The sequence below is a fragment of the Lissotriton vulgaris genome, chromosome 1_1 (genome assembly GCF_964263255.1).
Source record: "Lissotriton vulgaris chromosome 1_1, aLisVul1.2, whole genome shotgun sequence".
Classification (NCBI taxonomy): Eukaryota; Metazoa; Chordata; class Amphibia; order Caudata; family Salamandridae; genus Lissotriton; species Lissotriton vulgaris.
The window spans coordinates 1,687,103,141-1,687,118,544 of NC_141685.1; positions in this window are offsets into that span (position 1 = coordinate 1,687,103,141).

Here is a 15,404-nt window from a genome sequence, read left to right on the forward strand (position 1 = left end):
AGTTCCTACAGCTTGGAAGCAGGCCATGGTGAAGGCCCTGCTGAAGAAGCCCTGCCTAGACCCTACGGATATGAGCAACTACCGCCCAATATCCCGGCTCCCATGGGCGAGCAAGGTCCTGGAGAAATACATGAATCTCCAACTTACCAACTTTTTAGAAACTCATCTTCTTCTAGACCCCACCCAAACCGGCTTTAGACCCAAACATGGGACCGAGACCACCCTCCTCATGGTCACAGAGGAGGCCAGGAAAATCTTAGATCAGGGAGGATCAGTGGCAGTGATCCTCCTTGATCTCAGTGCGGCCTTCGATACGGTCAGCCATGTCACCCTGCTGGATCGCATGGCCCAGGTCGGGATCAAGGGTAAAGCGTGGACCTGGTTCCGGTCTTTCCTGGAAGATAGATCTTTCCAGGTGTTCGATGGTGATTCAGTCTCCACCAGCATTCCTCTAAACTGCGGCGTCCCCCAAGGATCCTCTCTGAGCCCGGCACTCTTTAACCTGTACATGAGACCACTAGCTGATGTCGTTCGTCCGTTTGGGATCAAGATCATTTCCTACGCGGACGACACGCAGCTGGTGGTCTCCCTGACACAGGAGGCTAATCTACCTGTACAGTGCGGACTCAGAGAGTGTCTAGAGGAGGTAAAATCCTGGATGTCCCAATCATCCTTAAAATTAGATGGAGACCAAACCGAGCTTATGGTCCTCGGCAACTCGGTCCCCAGCCTCCCGCCCACCCTTTGGCCACCCAGCATGGGCCCTCCACCTATCCCCAAAAACAGCATTAAAAGCCTGGGAATATGGATGGACAGATCTTTCTCCTTTGACGTACAAGCCACCAAACTTTCGGCCACCTGCTTCGGCATCATGAGGATGCTTAAGAAAATTCTCCCCCTCCTTCCTATGGAAGCCAAGCAAGCAGCGGTACAAGGCCTGATTCAATCCCGTCTTGACTTTAATAACGTCCTCTACCTCGGAGCCCCAGAATCCACCTTGAGGAGGCTGCAGATTGTGCAGAACTGCGCCGCACATCTGTTACTTGACATCCCTCGCAGACAGTCAGTTAGGTCCGGGCTAGTCACTCTCCACTGGCTACCGGTGCGCCAAAGGGTTTTGTTCAAAGCCATGTGCATAGCCCACCAGTCCTTCTGGAACTCTGGCCCCAGGATTACACAGGACCTAATCCACCATTACAGGCCCAACAGGAATCTAAGATCTAACCAGTCCTTCCTAGCAGTCACTCCGAGAGTAAGGAGATCCAGATCTGGAGGTAGGTCTTTCTCTTACAATGCGGCGAGGGCTTGGAACGCCCTCCCATTGCACTTAAGATCCAACTCTAATCTCACGACCTTCCGCAAACAATTAAAAACCTTCCTATGTCTTCCAGCCTAAACTTCCCACCCTCCCTCTGTGTTTCTTTTCCCCTGGTGGGACCTGGTATTCTCAGCGCTTGGACGCCTCCGGGCAACAATTTGCGCTCTGTAAATCCACATCCTATCCTATCCTATCCTATCCTTAAAGGAAGGGGCAAACCTACAAAGACGTTCACCGACATAGTGATGGAAGAAAATAGGTTTTTGGTGTGTTCCTTGTATGTGGTAAGTCTGGCCTGTTGTTGTTGAAATGAGTTTTAGCTGGAGATGGGTGATGGAGTTGAGAATAATCAATTGTTTTACTACCAGGTGTGTTGCAAGTGTTGTAATGCTTGTTCTGTACATATCCAACAATTCTGTTCTAAGGGAAAATTCCAACGCTGTAGAAACATTTCCCCAGGTTCAATGTTTAAACAGCCTTTTAGTTGAGAAGTATCCCTATGATAAACTATATGGAAAAATAAAAAAAAACATTTTATTAAAAAGCTTTATTAACAATATTTTAATGTTAAATAATATTGCAAACTTAGGGGCTTATTTACAATCCCCTTGCGCCACTGGTGCGTCATTTTTTTTTATGCACTGGAGGCGCAGTGTGCTGGCCCATATTTACAAGGCCACGCAAAGCCACCCTGAGTGGCTTTTCATGGCCTTTCATGGCCTTGTAAATATGGTCCTTTTTCACACATCGCCTTTCTTGAAAGGAGAGTGATCCAACGCAACACATGGATTCTGCCACATTCCCAGAGTTACAACATTTTGTAAACCTTTGGAAAGTGTATAGTTATAAAGATTCCCTTTGAACCTGTACTACATGATCATTCTGACTCTACTAAAAAAAAACTTTTTTTCAGTCATCCAATTTCACAACAAACAACCTGATTTCACACACATTTGGAACCACTCAACTCAAGATATGAAAGTAATTATACTCAAAGTTTAATACATCAATTATGAAAATCACAGAGATAAATCACAGCATAAAAGTTCATAATAAAAACACATCAAAAAGTAACATTGTTCCCAAACGGGCCATTAAAAAACATACAAAAAATTAATGATTAATGCAGTAAATGGATCGTTTCTAAAAAGAATCAGCTCATGGAAAGAAAATAAAAAGGCATTGAAAATATGCCTTTAAAGCGTTAATTTGAAACTTATGCTGACAGGACTTAGCAGAGAACAACTTTCCCTGGCTTCTGTAGCTCCTGTCTCATATCAAATTTAACAAGGCTTTCTATGTCGACACATTTCCGTGGTTGTAAACGGATAGGGCCACCTTCTTCAGGACTAACAATAATTTTACTTCCTCATTCAAATTCAATTAATATACCTAACACAAAACATAATACAGATTAATTTAGAAGAAAGTTTACTCAAAAAATATATTAGCCAGCAATTTATTCCTGTTATGATGTAGTAATACAATAAACCATTTAGATATTTTATATGCCTAGGTATATTTTTCTTGCGCACATCATTATATAGTTCTTTACACATTTAAAACATTTACTTTTCTTATAACATGTGTATAATGTGTTCAAAACTATCACTCATATATATAGGTTCTCGCACATCATTTGTGAGTGTCCATCAAAAAAATCACAAACCTTACAACCTTTCATACATGGCATGCATCCACCACAAATCACTCACAGTGGTCTGTATATACTAATAAACCTGCACTATATTTTGTAGAGCTCCCAAATATATGTGGAGACATCTATATCATTTGAAAGTCCTTAATAGTTAATAATTAAAGACATCCATAGAGGCAGTTGGAAAATAACCGTCCTATGTGTACATTATTACAAGATGTCAATAACACATAATGTTCCATTACCTTCGCTTGTATAGCAGTTTTTAATGAGGGCAGGAACCTATTTCTTTAATGGTAGATGTATCGATGGTTGAGTATCCCTGTATAAATAGCAGAGAAGAATTCCTTAAAAAGAAGCTAGTGCGCACTGAGCTACATGCCGAATTCCTCATCGAATATTTAAAGGCTGGGGTAATCCCAATTGGGTTACAAGTGAGGAATGAACCTCGTTTATTTGTGGAAAATAAAAAATGATTTGCGATCTGGAGGCATATTGCAAATAGATGCAGTGGCGACTGGATTCTCCTTATTATTGAGATTGCACAAGAGATGATTATTGTTGAAAAAAGAGAAGTTGCTCAATTAAAGTACAGCATTAGAGGATGCCAAAAAAAGACTGGATGAACTTAATCTAGAGGTAAATGGATATAGGGAATATCTTAATAATAAAAAGACTATTAAACTCAAGAAGGATGTGAACAAATTTAGCCTTGAGTTAGTTTATCCGTATACCACAAAAGAAGTGCTAGACAATATGAACCAAGACCTATTTATTCCAGAGGTGGAAAAAAGGGAGTCATCTTTTCGGACACCTCTGGATTTAGTAGTGAAGAGGAAGGGCCCTCAAATACTGATCAAGGTGGACATGTTCCACGCAATAATTAGGGGGATTTTTTAGACCATCGCCAGAAACGGGGAACAAGGATAAACCTGGGTCAGGGGAGGAGTCAATACCAGTGAAACCCTCCCCAGGAATATCTCAAGACGCACAATTAAAGATATTGGCGTTAAACCAAGAGGGAAATAATAAAATCCCAATTATCAATCTTTCAGATAGGGCATTAACTAATGAAGAAGTGTCAATTTTAGGTAGAGGATTCATCTTTGCACCCACGTCCAATGTAAATAGATTTACTCTTCAAAAAGATTTGAGGGTATTTTTTAGAAAAATCAGGATGAGTAGATTTTTTGAGAATAGGGAATATGAAGCATCAGAAAAGATCTCTCGCTTTAAAGGCGAGTCAACCTTTACACCAGCTATTGGCCTAGTCTGCAAGAATGTAGAAATCTTTGAACGTGTATTAGACAGTAGTAGTGGCATAGGTTCTTTATTAGAACCTTTCAGCCAATATGCGTACTCGTTTCTAAAACGTTTAGTGATTATGCAAAAATCATACATAAGAGAATCAGCTCATATCATTTCTATAATTGAGGGCAACACCTTTTATGAAAATAAACAATGGTTGGTGACCCTCGACATAGAAGCTTTATACACAAACATCCCTCAGGACGACACTATTAGAGTCATCAGTGAGATTTTAACACCTGAAGATGGGAGAGAAGCAAACAAAAAATTCATCATTGACTGTATAACCTTAGTACTCAAGAAAAATATGTTCTTATTTAAAGAAGACTTGTACCTCCAGTGTAAGGGCACCAGCATGGTAGCGGCATGTGCGCGGAGTCTGGCATGCCTCTATGTTGGTAGCGTTGAGGACAGACATATCTTCAATGAGGCGGCGCTCTTTTAGGGAAACATCTCTGTGTAACGCCGCTTCATTGATGATATTTTTTTCATCTGGGAGGGTGAAGAAACTACCTTTATTTGAGTTTCTTGAGTGGCTAAATCTGGGAGATCAAAATCAGCTCAGTATGACAACAGTGCAGTCAATTTCCTAGATATTACCTTCAAAAATACATTAGGTATCTTAACAGTTGAATTGTTCACTAAACAAACGGATAAGAACCCATTAACGCACTATAGAAGTTATCACCCACGTGCCCAAAGAGATAACATACCATTTGGCCAATTTAAGTTGTACTTCCCTAGATGACTTCTATAAACATTCAGAAAATCTAAAAAGCAAACTCCTAGATCGAGGATACCCAAAGAAGTTAATAAAACAAGCATTTAAACGTTCCAGGTTTTATAACCGGGACAGTATGTTAGAACAGAATCCTCTGGAAAAAAAAGAAAAAAGATGATATAACTGACAAAAGATTGGTATTTGTGAGTCAGTTCTCCAATATCAGTAACAAGTTGAAAAATGTGGTCAACTCAAATTGGAATATCTTAAATGCAGGGAATGAAATTAAGCTTCCTAAACATCTTTTCGCATTCAAGCACAATGACAATATCTGTAAGAATCTGGTCAATACCTATATAGCCACTAGACTTTTAACACAAACTACACTACAGATGAACAAAGTCTTTGGAAAATTCAAATGCGGTGCCTACAGCGTTTGCCAGCACTGCTTAGTGACCAAGGCAGTCACTCATAATGGTTTTACTATGTCCGCCAAAAGCTTGAATTACTGCAGAAGCTGTAATGTGATATACCTACTGCACTACCCTTGCAGGCTAGTGTAAGTGGGAGAAAAAGGTAGGGAACTCAGACTCCGTATGCTAGAACATCTGTCAGCTCTAAAAACTAAAAAGCATAATGCCCCATTAGTGGAACATTGCAATCTGGCAAAACACAAACACACAGATTTTAAGTGGTTTGTGATTGAAAAAATAACAACCAACATAAGAGGGGCAATACGGAAATCAAGAGAAAGAACACGGAACAATGGTACATTTCCATTCTTAACACCAGAGATAAGTGTTTAAACACCAGAGAAGACTGGATGAAACTGATTATATGAATCCAGCCGTTTCATCATGTGGCCATATTAGGACGACAGGTATAGCACTAGAACTTACTCTATATATTTGTAATTGTAGATGCAAGAACTTATACTTGGCGGTGCATTATTATTGTCATAACACACTTTTTTCTAAAAAAGATGCCATTAATACAATGCCCTATAAGGTATCACTGATAAATTGGTAATTGATATCTGTTAATGAAATCCTTCCAATATGGCGACTCACATGAGCGATAGAATATCTAACCTTTAAATCATAACAATCAGGTAGGGTAACTGATTAACTATTCAGAATGCAACTTTATTTTGACACTGTTAAGTTCTTTTTAGTTTTTTGACTATGTCAAATACTGCATAACATATTTCTTTAATGCATTTAAAATTTCAGAACTATGGGGCATATTACCAACGCTAAGCGATATTTATCGCTAACGATGCTTGCAACAAATTTTTTAACGCTAAGCATCGCCAGAAATTATCGCAGATAAACGTTGCTATTATCAAGGTTTATCGCAAAAGCGATATAAATCGGCCGCAATGCATGAATATCGCTGAAAAATCTGCGATATTCATACATTACCGAGCTAATGCTCTTAGCCATGTTATCCACCTACCATTGGATAACATGGCTAAGAACAGCTCAGATATTTACAACAAGGGGTGGTGAGGGACAGAGTCTCTGAATTAAACAGAATACTCTCACCCAGTCAAGAGATCAGGGCTAGATCCAACACCGTTTTTAAGCTCACTGCACCATCCCAGTTTCAGAACCTGGCTGTATGCAAATTAGTCTGTTCCTGTCCCAGTGCATGATGGGAACAGGGCAAACCAAAGGTTCTGAGCTGGGATGGGGCAGTGAGATAAATAACGGTGATGGATCAAGCCCTGATCTTTGGACTGGGTAAGAGTGGTCTGCTCAATTCAGACACTCTGTTCATCACCACCCCCTTTTGTAAATCGATTTTGGCCACTATAGGTGTGGCAGGGTATACTCAGACATGAGTCCCTTTCTCACTGCTCCATCAGGATTCAAGCAAGCCGGGCCGAAGACGGCTGAAATGCCAGAAACCGGTCCCCGGTAGCTTGTCTCCTTTCTGGTAAAGAATTGGCTTGGTAGTTTAGTCTGCCCTGTTCCCATGATGCACTGGGCCAGGGACAGACTGATTTGCATATAGCCAGGTTCTGAGCTGGGATGGGGCAGTGAGATAAATAACGGTGATGGATCAAGCCCTGATCTTTGGACTGGGTAAGAGTGGTCTGCTCAATTCAGACACTCTGTTCATCACCACCCCCTTTTGTAAATCGATTTTGGCCACTATAGGTGTGGCAGGGTATACTCAGACATGAGTCCCTTTCTCACTGCTCCATCAGGATTCAAGCAAGCCGGGCCGAAGACGGCTGAAATGCCAGAAACCGGTCCCCGGTAGCTTGTCTCCTTTCTGGTAAAGAATTGGCTTGGTAGTTTAGTCTGCCCTGTTCCCATGATGCACTGGGCCAGGGACAGACTGATTTGCATATAGCCAGGTTCTGAGCTGGGATGGGGCAGTGAGATAAATAACGGTGATGGATCAAGCCCTGATCTTTGGACTGGGTAAGAGTGGTCTGCTCAATTCAGACACTCTGTTCATCACCACCCCCTTTTGTAAATCGATTTTGGCCACTATAGGTGTGGCAGGGTATACTCAGACATGAGTCCCTTTCTCACTGCTCCATCAGGATTCAAGCAAGCCGGGCCGAAGACGGCTGAAATGCCAGAAACCGGTCCCCGGTAGCTTGTCTCCTTTCTGGTAAAGAATTGGCTTGGTAGTTTAGTCTGCCCTGTTCCCATGATGCACTGGGCCAGGGACAGACTGATTTGCATATAGCCAGGTTCTGAGCTGGGATGGGGCAGTGAGATAAATAACGGTGATGGATCAAGCCCTGATCTTTGGACTGGGTAAGAGTGGTCTGCTCAATTCAGACACTCTGTTCATCACCACCCCCTTTTGTAAATCGATTTTGGCCACTATAGGTGTGGCAGGGTATACTCAGACATGAGTCCCTTTCTCACTGCTCCATCAGGATTCAAGCAAGCCGGGCCGAAGACGGCTGAAATGCCAGAAACCGGTCCCCGGTAGCTTGTCTCCTTTCTGGTAAAGAATTGGCTTGGTAGTTTAGTCTGCCCTGTTCCCATGATGCACTGGGCCAGGGACAGACTGATTTGCATATAGCCAGGTTCTGAGCTGGGATGGGGCAGTGAGATAAATAACGGTGATGGATCAAGCCCTGATCTTTGGACTGGGTAAGAGTGGTCTGCTCAATTCAGACACTCTGTTCATCACCACCCCCTTTTGTAAATCGATTTTGGCCACTATAGGTGTGGCAGGGTATACTCAGACATGAGTCCCTTTCTCACTGCTCCATCAGGATTCAAGCAAGCCGGGCCGAAGACGGCTGAAATGCCAGAAACCGGTCCCCGGTAGCTTGTCTCCTTTCTGGTAAAGAATTGGCTTGGTAGTTTAGTCTGCCCTGTTCCCATGATGCACTGGGCCAGGGACAGACTGATTTGCATATAGCCAGGTTCTGAGCTGGGATGGGGCAGTGAGATAAATAACGGTGATGGATCAAGCCCTGATCTTTGGACTGGGTAAGAGTGGTCTGCTCAATTCAGACACTCTGTTCATCACCACCCCCTTTTGTAAATCGATTTTGGCCACTATAGGTGTGGCAGGGTATACTCAGACATGAGTCCCTTTCTCCCTGCTCCATCAGGATTCAAGCAAGCCGGGCCGAAGACGGCTGTAATGCCAGAAACCGGTCCCCGGTAGCTTGTCTCCTTTCTGGTAAAGAATTGGCTTGGTAGTTTAGTCTGCCCTGTTCCCATGATGCACTGGGCCAGGGACAGACTGATTTGCATATAGCCAGGTTCTGAGCTGGGATGGGGCAGTGAGATAAATAACGGTGATGGATCAAGCCCTGATCTTTGGACTGGGTAAGAGTGGTCTGCTCAATTCAGACACTCTGTTCATCACCACCCCCTTTTGTAAATCGATTTTGGCCACTATAGGTGTGGCAGGGTATACTCAGACATGAGTCCCTTTCTCCCTGCTCCATCAGGATTCAAGCAAGCCGGGCCGAAGACGGCTGAAATGCCAGAAACCGGTCCCCGGTAGTTTGTCTCCTTTCTGGTAAAGAATTGGCTTGGTAGTTTAGTCTGCCCTGTTCCCATGATGCACTGGGCCAGGGACAGACTGATTTGCATATAGCCAGGTTCTGAGCTGGGATGGGGCAGTGAGATAAATAACGGTGATGGATCAAGCCCTGATCTTTGGACTGGGTAAGAGTGGTCTGCTCAATTCAGACACTCTGTTCATCACCACCCCCTTTTGTAAATCGATTTTGGCCACTATAGGTGTGGCAGGGTATACTCAGACATGAGTCCCTTTCTCACTGCTCCATCAGGATTCAAGCAAGCCGGGCCGAAGACGGCTGAAATGCCAGAAACCGGTCCCCGGTAGCTTGTCTCCTTTCTGGTAAAGAATTGGCTTGGTAGTTTAGTCTGCCCTGTTCCCATGATGCACTGGGCCAGGGACAGACTGATTTGCATATAGCCAGGTTCTGAGCTGGGATGGGGCAGTGAGATAAATAACGGTGATGGATCAAGCCCTGATCTTTGGACTGGGTAAGAGTGGTCTGCTCAATTCAGACACTCTGCTCATCACCACCCCCTTTTGTAAATCGATTTTGGCCACTATAGGTGTGGCAGGGTATACTCAGACATGAGTCCCTTTCTCACTGCTCCATCAGGATTCAAGCAAGCCGGGCCGAAGACGGCTGAAATGCCAGAAACCGGTCCCCGGTAGCTTGTCTCCTTTCTGGTAAAGAATTGGCTTGGTAGTTTAGTCTGCCCTGTTCCCATGATGCACTGGGCCAGGGACAGACTGATTTGCATATAGCCAGGTTCTGAGCTGGGATGGGGCAGTGAGATAAATAACGGCGATGGATCAAGCCCTGATCTTTGGACTGGGTAAGAGTGGTCTGCTCAATTCAGACACTCTGTTCATCACCACCCCCTTTTGTAAATCGATTTTGGCCACTATAGGTGTGGCAGGGTATACTCAGACATGAGTCCCTTTCTCACTGCTCCATCAGGATTCAAGCAAGCCGGGCCGAAGACGGCTGAAATGCCAGAAACCGGTCCCCGGTAGCTTGTCTCCTTTCTGGTAAAGAATTGGCTTGGTAGTTTAGTCTGCCCTGTTCCCATGATGCACTGGGCCAGGGACAGACTGATTTGCATATAGCCAGGTTCTGAGCTGGGATGGGGCAGTGAGATAAATAACGGTGATGGATCAAGCCCTGATCTTTGGACTGGGTAAGAGTGGTCTGCTCAATTCAGACACTCTGTTCATCACCACCCCCTTTTGTAAATCGATTTTGGCCACTATAGGTGTGGCAGGGTATACTCAGACATGAGTCCCTTTCTCACTGCTCCATCAGGATTCAAGCAAGCCGGGCCGAAGACGGCTGAAATGCCAGAAACCGGTCCCCGGTAGCTTGTCTCCTTTCTGGTAAAGAATTGGCTTGGTAGTTTAGTCTGCCCTGTTCCCATGATGCACTGGGCCAGGGACAGACTGATTTGCATATAGCCAGGTTCTGAGCTGGGATGGGGCAGTGAGATAAATAACGGTGATGGATCAAGCCCTGATCTTTGGACTGGGTAAGAGTGGTCTGCTCAATTCAGACACTCTGTTCATCACCACCCCCTTTTGTAAATCGATTTTGGCCACTATAGGTGTGGCAGGGTATACTCAGACATGAGTCCCTTTCTCACTGCTCCATCAGGATTCAAGCAAGCCGGGCCGAAGACGGCTGAAATGCCAGAAACCGGTCCCCGGTAGCTTGTCTCTTTTCTGGTAAAGAATTGGCTTGGTAGTTTAGTCTGCCCTGTTCCCATGATGCACTGGGCCAGGGACAGACTGATTTGCATATAGCCAGGTTCTGAGCTGGGATGGGGCAGTGAGATAAATAACGGTGATGGATCAAGCCCTGATCTTTGGACTGGGTAAGAGTGGTCTGCTCAATTCAGACACTCTGTTCATCACCACCCCCTTTTGTAAATCGATTTTGGCCACTATAGGTGTGGCAGGGTATACTCAGACATGAGTCCCTTTCTCACTGCTCCATCAGGATTCAAGCAAGCCGGGCCGAAGACGGCTGAAATGCCAGAAACCGGTCCCCGGTAGCTTGTCTCCTTTCTGGTAAAGAATTGGCTTGGTAGTTTAGTCTGCCCTGTTCCCATGATGCACTGGGCCAGGGGCAGACTGATTTGCATATAGCCAGGTTCTGAGCTGGGATGGGGCAGTGAGATAAATAACGGTGATGGATCAAGCCCTGATCTTTGGACTGGGTAAGAGTGGTCTGCTCAATTCAGACACTCTGTTCATCACCACCCCCTTTTGTAAATCGATTTTGGCCACTATAGGTGTGGCAGGGTATACTCAGACATGAGTCCCTTTCTCACTGCTCCATCAGGATTCAAGCAAGCCGGGCCGAAGACGGCTGAAATGCCAGAAACCGGTCCCCGGTAGCTTGTCTCCTTTCTGGTAAAGAATTGGCTTGGTAGTTTAGTCTGCCCTGTTCCCATGATGCATTGGGCCAGGGGCAGACTGATTTGCATATAGCCAGGTTCTGAGCTGGGATGGGGCAGTGAGATAAATAACGGTGATGGATCAAGCCCTGATCTTTGGACTGGGTAAGAGTGGTCTGCTCAATTCAGACACTCTGCTCATCACCACCCCCTTTTGTAAATCGATTTTGGCCACTATAGGTGTGGCAGGGTATACTCAGACATGAGTCCCTTTCTCACTGCTCCATCAGGATTCAAGCAAGCCGGGCCGAAGACGGCTGAAATGCCAGAAACCGGTCCCCGGTAGCTTGTCTCCTTTCTGGTAAAGAATTGGCTTGGTAGTTTAGTCTGCCCTGTTCCCATGATGCACTGGGCCAGGGACAGACTGATTTGCATATAGCCAGGTTCTGAGCTGGGATGGGGCAGTGAGATAAATAACGGCGATGGATCAAGCCCTGATCTTTGGACTGGGTAAGAGTGGTCTGCTCAATTCAGACACTCTGTTCATCACCACCCCCTTTTGTAAATCGATTTTGGCCACTATAGGTGTGGCAGGGTATACTCAGACATGAGTCCCTTTCTCACTGCTCCATCAGGATTCAAGCAAGCCGGGCCGAAGACGGCTGAAATGCCAGAAACCGGTCCCCGGTAGCTTGTCTCCTTTCTGGTAAAGAATTGGCTTGGTAGTTTAGTCTGCCCTGTTCCCATGATGCACTGGGCCAGGGACAGACTGATTTGCATATAGCCAGGTTCTGAGCTGGGATGGGGCAGTGAGATAAATAACGGCGATGGATCAAGCCCTGATCTTTGGACTGGGTAAGAGTGGTCTGCTCAATTCAGACACTCTGTTCATCACCACCCCCTTTTGTAAATCGATTTTGGCCACTATAGGTGTGGCAGGGTATACTCAGACATGAGTCCCTTTCTCACTGCTCCATCAGGATTCAAGCAAGCCGGGCCGAAGACGGCTGAAATGCCAGAAACCGGTCCCCGGTAGCTTGTCTCCTTTCTGGTAAAGAATTGGCTTGGTAGTTTAGTCTGCCCTGTTCCCATGATGCACTGGGCCAGGGACAGACTGATTTGCATATAGCCAGGTTCTGAGCTGGGATGGGGCAGTGAGATAAATAACGGTGATGGATCAAGCCCTGATCTTTGGACTGGGTAAGAGTGGTCTGCTCAATTCAGACACTCTGTTCATCACCACCCCCTTTTGTAAATCGATTTTGGCCACTATAGGTGTGGCAGGGTATACTCAGACATGAGTCCCTTTCTCACTGCTCCATCAGGATTCAAGCAAGCCGGGCCGAAGACGGCTGAAATGCCAGAAACCGGTCCCCGGTAGCTTGTCTCCTTTCTGGTAAAGAATTGGCTTGGTAGTTTAGTCTGCCCTGTTCCCATGATGCACTGGGCCAGGGACAGACTGATTTGCATATAGCCAGGTTCTGAGCTGGGATGGGGCAGTGAGATAAATAACGGTGATGGATCAAGCCCTGATCTTTGGACTGGGTAAGAGTGGTCTGCTCAATTCAGACACTCTGTTCATCACCACCCCCTTTTGTAAATCGATTTTGGCCACTATAGGTGTGGCAGGGTATACTCAGACATGAGTCCCTTTCTCACTGCTCCATCAGGATTCAAGCAAGCCGGGCCGAAGACGGCTGAAATGCCAGAAACCGGTCCCCGGTAGCTTGTCTCTTTTCTGGTAAAGAATTGGCTTGGTAGTTTAGTCTGCCCTGTTCCCATGATGCACTGGGCCAGGGACAGACTGATTTGCATATAGCCAGGTTCTGAGCTGGGATGGGGCAGTGAGATAAATAACGGTGATGGATCAAGCCCTGATCTTTGGACTGGGTAAGAGTGGTCTGCTCAATTCAGACACTCTGTTCATCACCACCCCCTTTTGTAAATTAAGAACAGCTCAGGGCAGGTGTTAGCTTTTGGAGATATTCGTGCTTAGCGCGAATATTTCCAAATCTATACAACTATTATAAAGGAAGAACTTTGAACATTTGAGGCGGGTAAACTCGGGAACCACAGCGCCAATCCACACACCTGATACATCGTTGTAATCGTCAGAGTGTGCAGATGGACATAGGCTATATAAATGTAATAAATATACGTTATTTAAAACATTTACCGAAAAAAAGTAGTCCCTTGGAAGAAGCGCCTGCCGCGAAGTGCGTGCCCGACGTGAGGAGCGCGGGGAGGAGCGGCGTCCAGGAGCGCGAGGAGGACCGGCGGACATGGCGCGGGGAGGAGCGGTGGACAGGCGGTGAGGATTGGCAGACAGGCGGTGAGGAGCAGCGGACAGGCGGGGAGTAGCGGTGAGCGGCGGATGAGGTAGGTTATTTATTTATTTATTTAGGAGCGGTGAGCAGCGGAAAAATGAAGCAAAAATGAAAATCGTGAGCAAGAGGAAGCAAATGTAGCATTACAAAATTGAGCCAAACGGTGCATTACAGGAGGAAAAAGTTACGTGTGCAGGTTACAAAAGCGTACATCGTGAGCAAGAGGAAGCAAACGGAGCATTACAAAAGTGAGCCAAATGGTGCATTACAGGAGGAAAAAGTTACGTGTGCAGGTTACAAAAGCGTAGAAAGTAAACATAGAGGTATAGGAGGAAAAAGTGACGTGTGCAGGTAGCAAGAGGAAGCAAACGGAGCATTAAAAAAGTGAGCCAAACGGTGCATTACAGGAGGAAAAATTTACTTGTGCAGGTTGCAAAAGCGTACAAAGTAAACATAGAGGTATAATACTGCAATATATGGAGGAAGGCTCCAGGGGACCCACGGACAACGTCAGGGCGGGCGGGGGCCCTGAAGCCTAATTGCCCCCGGACAACGTCGGGACGGGCTGCTAGTTCTTGATAATAGGAGAAATGTCGCTTAAGAACATTTCTCCTATTATTTTTCTCTGGAACGCCCCCTTTGCCTCTTCAGAGATGCAAGGGGAAGCGTAGAGAAAGAGGGTGCTAACATGCGAATTTGCGTGTTAGCACCCTGTTGCTGATAGGGAGATAATTTTATCTCCGCTTTCTTGGCTTTTAAAGCCAAAAAAGCGGAGATAAATCCCTTGATAATATGCCCCCATGTGCCTCATCTCACAATAGTCAGTGAGTGGCACTATATATATAAATATAAGAATAGAAGTTTATTTAAGACCGTTACAATAATTAAATTTTTATTCCACAAGCGAATGTTCAAACAAGAGATTTTGTGATAATAAATAACGACAGCACCATTCTAAGATGGCGGCGCTAAGAAGAGGAATCGGGACATCTTTCCTGAAACCCCTTAGTGAAGTTTTTTGCTCAGTGCCTCTCGTACACACACGCTGCGACCCGTATAACAAGCATTTGCAATGCAATAGGTCTCGCATTAGGAAAGATTGAGCTATTGGTCTTGTAAATGACAATTTTTTTATTTATGTGTTGGTTTTGAAAATAGCTAAATAGCTTTGTCATTTACAATGCCAATAGTTATAACTTTCGCAAATGTGACACCTATAGCATTTGTAATGCAACATGTTTTGTATTTACGTGACTTAGATGTATTGATATTACAAATAACAATGGCTTTAAATTTTTTAAAGTAATTATTTCTTAAATAAAAGTCATTGTAATTTATAATGGCAATAGCTTAAACTTTTGTAAATAACTTTTAGGAAGATTAAGTTCAGTGTATTTTATTGTGACGAAAATCCAAGAACAGAAGTGAAATATTAACATCTTGTTGTGACATTTGTAATAAAGCTTGAAACATTGAGAGAACATATTTGAACCATTGATGCTGTGGTGGTGCTGAGTGATGCTGTGGTTGCGCTGAGGGATGCTGTGGTTGCGTTGAGTGATGTTGTGTTTGCGCTGAGTGATGCTGTGGTTGCACTGAGTGATGCTGTGGTTGCGCTGAGTGATGCTGTGGTTGCGCTGAGTGGTGCTGTGTTTGCTCTGAG